At 34.0% G+C, this 6,307-nt stretch overlaps 1 protein-coding gene across 1 annotated transcript in view; it reads left to right on the forward strand.

The window, feature by feature from the left end:
• RABL6 (RAB, member RAS oncogene family like 6) overlaps positions 1-6,307 on the forward strand; it is an 83,446-nt gene that overhangs the window by 10,308 nt on the left and 66,831 nt on the right. The gene's annotated exons all lie outside the window — the stretch shown is intronic.

The raw sequence follows: 6,307 nt of genomic DNA on the forward strand, positions 1-6,307 counted from the left end.
TGTAGCAGCAAGCACCCCAAGCGTCCTCAGGGTTTGCAGCTACCACAGGTTCTTGGATCTGCTTTGTTAAAGGAAAGCAACTCAAAATGGGTTAACAAGCTTACTTTAATCAGTCAGACATATATCGTTTACCTTGTTCAGGGGAAAATGGTCAGCACCCCAAACTTCAGAATACACAGACAGAATTATCAAGTCAGAGAAACAGATCAAGTAGACAGATTTCCAAACTGTCCAACCATTACATCCATACCCAGTCAACATCTGGGTTTCCACATCTGGGTTTTTCAAAGCCGGGGGACTCTCAACAACGGCTTCCCAGAATTCAGATCAAATCACAGAACACTTCTCAAAGTGAGTCCCAAAACAAAGCTACACATCAGGGCTTATATAGCCTTCTCCTGGCTCAGAGAATGTAACAACCTTATTGACCCACTGGCCAATCAAAAAGTATCTACTGAAAAACAAGCCTCCCACCCCAGGCTCCAGGTGCACTTTAGACTAGGGGCAGGGAAGATCTTTAAATCTGCATTTCCATTACAGCAAGGTAACTTGCCAGTCTTGAATGCTAATTAAAAATTCTATTGCAAGGGGTGGCCAGGTGGCTCAGCGAGTAAGAGCACCGGCTTCAGTGTCAGGATGACCTGGATCAAATCCAGGCTCAGATACTCAGCACCACACCCAGAAATAACTGGCCTTGTAACCTTGAGCAAGTTACTTAACCCCTATTGCTTTAAAAAACAAAATTCTATTGCAGCAACTGTGATATATTTTCTAAAAGAATTTATATCTTTTTTGAAAAATTTATGTCTTTGAATATAACTTTAATTTCCTAGGATTCCTTTGAGACTTATTTGCCTATGCTGCAAAAACAGTACTTCATTTAAATCTCTTACTTTAGCTCTAAAAAGTTGTGGAGTTTTTTTTGCTTTTTTGGAGGGCAGTTGGGGTTAAGTAACTTGCCTGAGGTCACACGGCTAGTTTTTGTGTATGTGTGTTAAGTGTCTGAGGCTGGATCTGAATTCAGGTCCTCCTGACTCCAGGGCCGGAGCCCTATTCACTGCGCCACCTAGCCACCCCAGCTCTAAAAAGTTTTAATGTACCTAGCTAAACATTTTTAAGTAATATTTTATTTTTCCCTCCAATTACATGTAAAAAGAATTTTTAACATTCTTTTTTTTTTTAATTTTGAGTTCCAAATTCTATCCTTTGCTCTCCTCCTCCCTACCTAAGACAATAAGCAATCTGAAATGGATTTTACATGTGCAGTTATGTAAAACATATTTCCATATTAGTCATTTTATGAAAGAAAACTCAGACAAAAAAAGAGAAAGTGAAAAATAGTATGCTTCTATCTGTATTCAGACTCCACCATTCTTTCTCTCAAAGCAGAGAGCATTTTTCCTCATGGGTTCTTTGAGATTATTTTGGATCATTGTATTACTGAGAACAGCTAAATCATTCACAGTTGTTGATTATACAGTGTTGCTGTTTCTGTGTACAGTGTTCTCCTGGTTCTGCTCACTTAACTCCTCATCATGTCTTTCTAGGTTTTTCTGAAATCATCCTGCTCTTTATTTCTTATAGCAAAATAATACTCTATTACAGTCGTATTACACAGTTTATTCAGACATTCCCCAATTGATGAGCATTTATTCTATTTCCAATTCTTTGACATCAGAAAAAAAAAGCTGCTTATAATTGTTCTCGATAATGGTTGAAGCAGTTCACAACTCCACCAATAGTATAGTAGTGTCCCAATTTTCTCATATCCCCTCCAATATTTATCATGTTCCTTTACTGTTAACCAATCCAATGAGTGTGCAGTGATACCTCAGAGTTGTTTTCATTTGTATTTCTCTAATCATTGATGAGTTAGAACATTTTTCCATATGACTATAGATAGCTTTGATTTGACTGAAAACTGCTTGTTCATATCCTCTGACTATTTATCAGTTGAAGAATGACTTTTTCTTATAAATTTGACTCAGTTTTCTATATACTTAAGAAATGAGGTCTTTATCAGAAATATTTGGTGTAAATTTTTTTCTCCAGCTTTCTTCTATCCTTCTAATTTTGGTTGCATTGGTTTTGTTTGTGCAAAATCTTTTTAATTTAATATAATCAAAATTAATCCATTTTATATATCATAACGCTGTATATATCTTATTTGGTTCTAAAGTCTTCCCTTATCCATATTCCATGCTCCCTAATTTGCATTTTTTTTTAGCTCCATAAAATAAGTGTTTTGGTAGTTTAGTTGGTATAGCACTGAATAGGTAAATCAACCTTGGTAGAATTGTCATTTTTATTATATTGGTAGAATGGTAGAATTGTCATTTTTATCATATTGGCTTGGCCTACCCATGAGCAATTAATATTTTTCCAGTTCTTTAAATCTAACTTTATTTGTATGATAAGTGTTTTATAATTGTGTTCCTATAGTTCCCGGATTTGTCTTCATAGGTAGACTCCCAAGTATTTTATGTTATCTACAATTATTTTAAATGGAATTTCTCTATGTCTTGCTGCTGAACTTTGTTGGTAATATATAGAAATCCTGGTCATTCATGTGGGTTTGTTACTTTAACAAAGTTGTTAATTATTTCAGCTCGGTTTTTTAGCGGATTCTCTAACCATCATACCATCTGCAAAGAGTGATAGTTTTGTTTCCTCATTGCCTATTCTAATTCCTTCTGTTTCTTCCCTTATTGCTGTAGGTATCATGTCTAGTACAGTATTGAATAATAGTCATGATAATGGGTATCCTTGCTTTACCACTGATCTTATTGGGAAGATTTCTAGCTTATCTCTGTTACAGATAATGCTTGCCGATGGCTTTAGATAATACTGCCTATCATTTTAAGAAAGTCTCTTTTATTCCTGTGATTTAGTATTTCTAATAGGAATGGGTATTATATTTTGTTAAAAGTTTTTTATGCATCTTTTGAGATAATCATGATTTCCATTGGTTTTGTTATTTATATATTCAATTATTCTGATAGTCCTAGTATTAAATCCCACCTGGTCATAGTGTATGATCCTTGTGCTAAATTGCTGTAATCTCTTTGCTAGTATTTTATTTAAATTTTTTATATCAATATTTGTTAGAGAAATTGATCTATAGTTTTCTTCTCTGTTTTTATTTTTCCTGTTTTAGGTATCAGCACCATGTTTGTGTTGTAAGAGGATTTTGGTAGGACTCCTTCTTTGACTATTTTTCCATATAGTTTATATAGTACTGGGATTAATTGTTCTTTAAGTGTTTGGTAGAACTCACTTGTGTTCCATCTGGCCCCTGGGATTTTATCTTAGGAAGTTTATTGATGGCTTGTTCAATTTCTTTTTCTGGGATAGGGTTATTTAAATATTTCCTTTTTTATTAATCTGGGCGATTTATATTTTTGTAAATATTTGTCCATCTCACTTATATTGTTAGATTTATTAGAACAGGATTGGGCAAAATGGCTCTTAATAATTGCTTTAATTTTCTTTATTAGCAAATTCACCCCTTTCAGTTTTGATACCAGTAATTTGGTTTTCTTTACTTTTTTTTTTAATAGGATTAATAAATAGTTTATTTTATCAGGTGGTTTTTTTCCCCATTAAAAAATGTCAGCTTCTAGTTTTATTTATTAGCTTAGTAATTTTGTTTTGTTTTTTTTCCCCCAAATTGTATCCATCTTCGATTTTCAGGGTTTCCAATTTGGTGTTTAATTAGGATGTTTTAACTTGTTCTTTTTCTGTTTTTTAGGTACACACCTAATTCATTGATCTGCTCTTTCTCTCTTTTACTGATGTAAAGCATTTAGAGATACAAATTTTTTCCTAATCTATCTTTTCACTGTCCTTTATTGAATGTAATTTTTATTACATTACAATCTGGAAAGACTGCATTTAATATTTTTGCTTTTCTGCATTTGGTTGTAAGGTTTTTATGGCCTAATACATGGTCAGTTTTTGTGTAGATGCCATGTACCACTGAGAAAAAAAGGTATCTTCCTTTCTATTCCCATTTAGCTTTCTTCAGAAGTCCATCATCTGTCTTTTCTAAGATTCTGTTCACCTCCTTAACTTCTTTTTTGTTTATTTTATTTTGTTAGACTTATCTAGTTTTGAGAGGGGAAAGTTGAGGTCCCTCACAAGTATAGTTTTATTGTCTATTTCCTTTTGTAACTCATTTAACTTTTCCTTTAAAAATTCAGGTCCTGGGGGCGGCTAGGTGGCACATTGAATAAGGACCCGAGTTCAAATTCAGCCTCAGACACTTAACACTTACTAGCCTTGTGACCTTGGGCAAGTCACTTAATACCAATTGCCCTGTTTTCCCCCTCCTCCAAAAAGCAAAAAACAAAAATCAGGTCCTATAACCATTTGGTGCACATATGTTTAGTATTAGTATAAGATAATAGTTTCCTTCTTATCTCTTTCATTTGTTTTTGCTTTTGCTTTTTCTGAGATCATGATTAGTTACCCCTGCCTTTTTTTTTTAACTTCAGCTGAAACATAATAGATTCTGCTTCATCGCCTTACCTTAATTCTGTGTGTGTCTCTGTTTCAAATGTGTTTCTTCTAACAGCATGCTATAGGATTCTGATTCTTAATCCATTCTTCCTCTCCACTTCCCAACTTTCACATTTGCAGTTATAACTGTATTCCTTCCATCCTATTTTTCCCTATTCATCCTTCTTTCACACATATACCTTTCACCCTGTCCCTTGTCACAAGTGTTTTATTTCTGACCATCATCTCCCCAGTCCACTCTCCCTTCTATCAGTTGCCACCACCTTCATATCTTATCCCCATCCCTTCTTATTTCACTATAGGGTAAGGTAGCTTTCTATACTCAATTGAGTGTGTGTGTTATTCCCTCTTTGAGCCAATTTCTATGGAGTATTCTCTCCAACCCCTCTACCTTTCCTTATGTGAGATAATTTACCCTATTCCAGTGCCTTGAGGCCCAGGTTCCCCACCCCTTCATTCTATCTCTCCCTTCCTTCTTCTCCCAGTGCAACCTTCTTTCTCACCCTTTAATTTTGTGGGGTTTTTTATATCATCCTGTCATAATCAGCTCACACCCATACCCTCTGTTTATATGTACTACTTCTAATTGTCCTAATAGTGATAAAGTTCTTAAGAGTTACAAGTAGCATCTTCCCATGTAAGAAAATAAACAGGTTAATGTTATTTAGTCTCTTATGTTTTTTTCTTTCCTGTTAACCTATTTTCCTTGAATCTTCTAGATAAACTTTAAAAAATAAAACCTGATGTTCTTGTAAGATTTTAATCTCCTCCATAGTAGAAACTCTAACCTGCTATCTTAGCCTGCTGCCCAAAACACAAGATAGATAAATGAACCATTTAGTGTTTTTGATCTTGAGTTAGAGAATAACAAAGTGAGGAATAAAGAATGGAAGAAAAGGAGCAGCATTCAGGGTTTTTTTTTGTCTTTTCCTTTTATATTATTGTAGTCATTGTGTATATTATTTTCCAGGTTCTGCTTACTTCACTCACTTTTCTTCAGTTATTATGTCTTACCATATCCCTTTGTATTCTTCATAGTCATCGTTTCTTATAACACAGCCATGTGCTATTATTTTCATTTAACACAATTTGTTTAGTTGTCTTCTAATTGGTGGCATCTACTTTGTTTTTTTTTTCCCTAAGGAATCTATGATTTTTTTGTGATAGCAAAAAATTGGAAACACCTAGATGCCTAGCATTTGGGGAATGGCTAAACACATTGTGGTACACAAATTATGTCACACAATAACACAGTAACTGTCCTGTAAAAAGTAATGAACTTAATGGTTGCAGAGAAGTATGGAGAGATCTACTTAAGCTGATACAGAATGAAGTAGAATCAAGAAAACAATATACCAAATGACTACAATAATGTAAATAGAAAAAAACAACCACACAAAAACCAAAAGCGAATCTTTCAGTATTACAAAGAACAAGCATGACTCAAAAGAAAAGATAGAAGAAAACATTCTCATTTCATGTCTTTGCAGAGGTCTACAAATGTGGTACATTGCACATATTTTCTTACCTTTTCAATATATTGATCAGTTACATTGATTCTTTTTTTGTCTTTAAAAATATTATTTGATATATGGGATGGCTCTTTAGGAGGGGGAGGGATGATGAGGTAAACTAAAGTGATGTAAAAAAAAAACCACATCAAAATGCTTTTTTTTTTTTTTTAAAGAACTTAATATGTGCTGAACACTGAGATCAGCACTGGGGGATATTAAGACAAAAGCAAAACATTCCTCACTCTCAAGGACCTCACATTCTAATGAAAGAA

The sequence above is a fragment of the Petaurus breviceps genome, unplaced genomic scaffold (assembly GCF_028583685.1).
Source record: "Petaurus breviceps papuanus isolate PSGF00001 unplaced genomic scaffold, PetGlider_PUasm1.0 90383, whole genome shotgun sequence".
Lineage (NCBI taxonomy): Eukaryota > Metazoa > Chordata > Mammalia > Diprotodontia > Petauridae > Petaurus > Petaurus breviceps.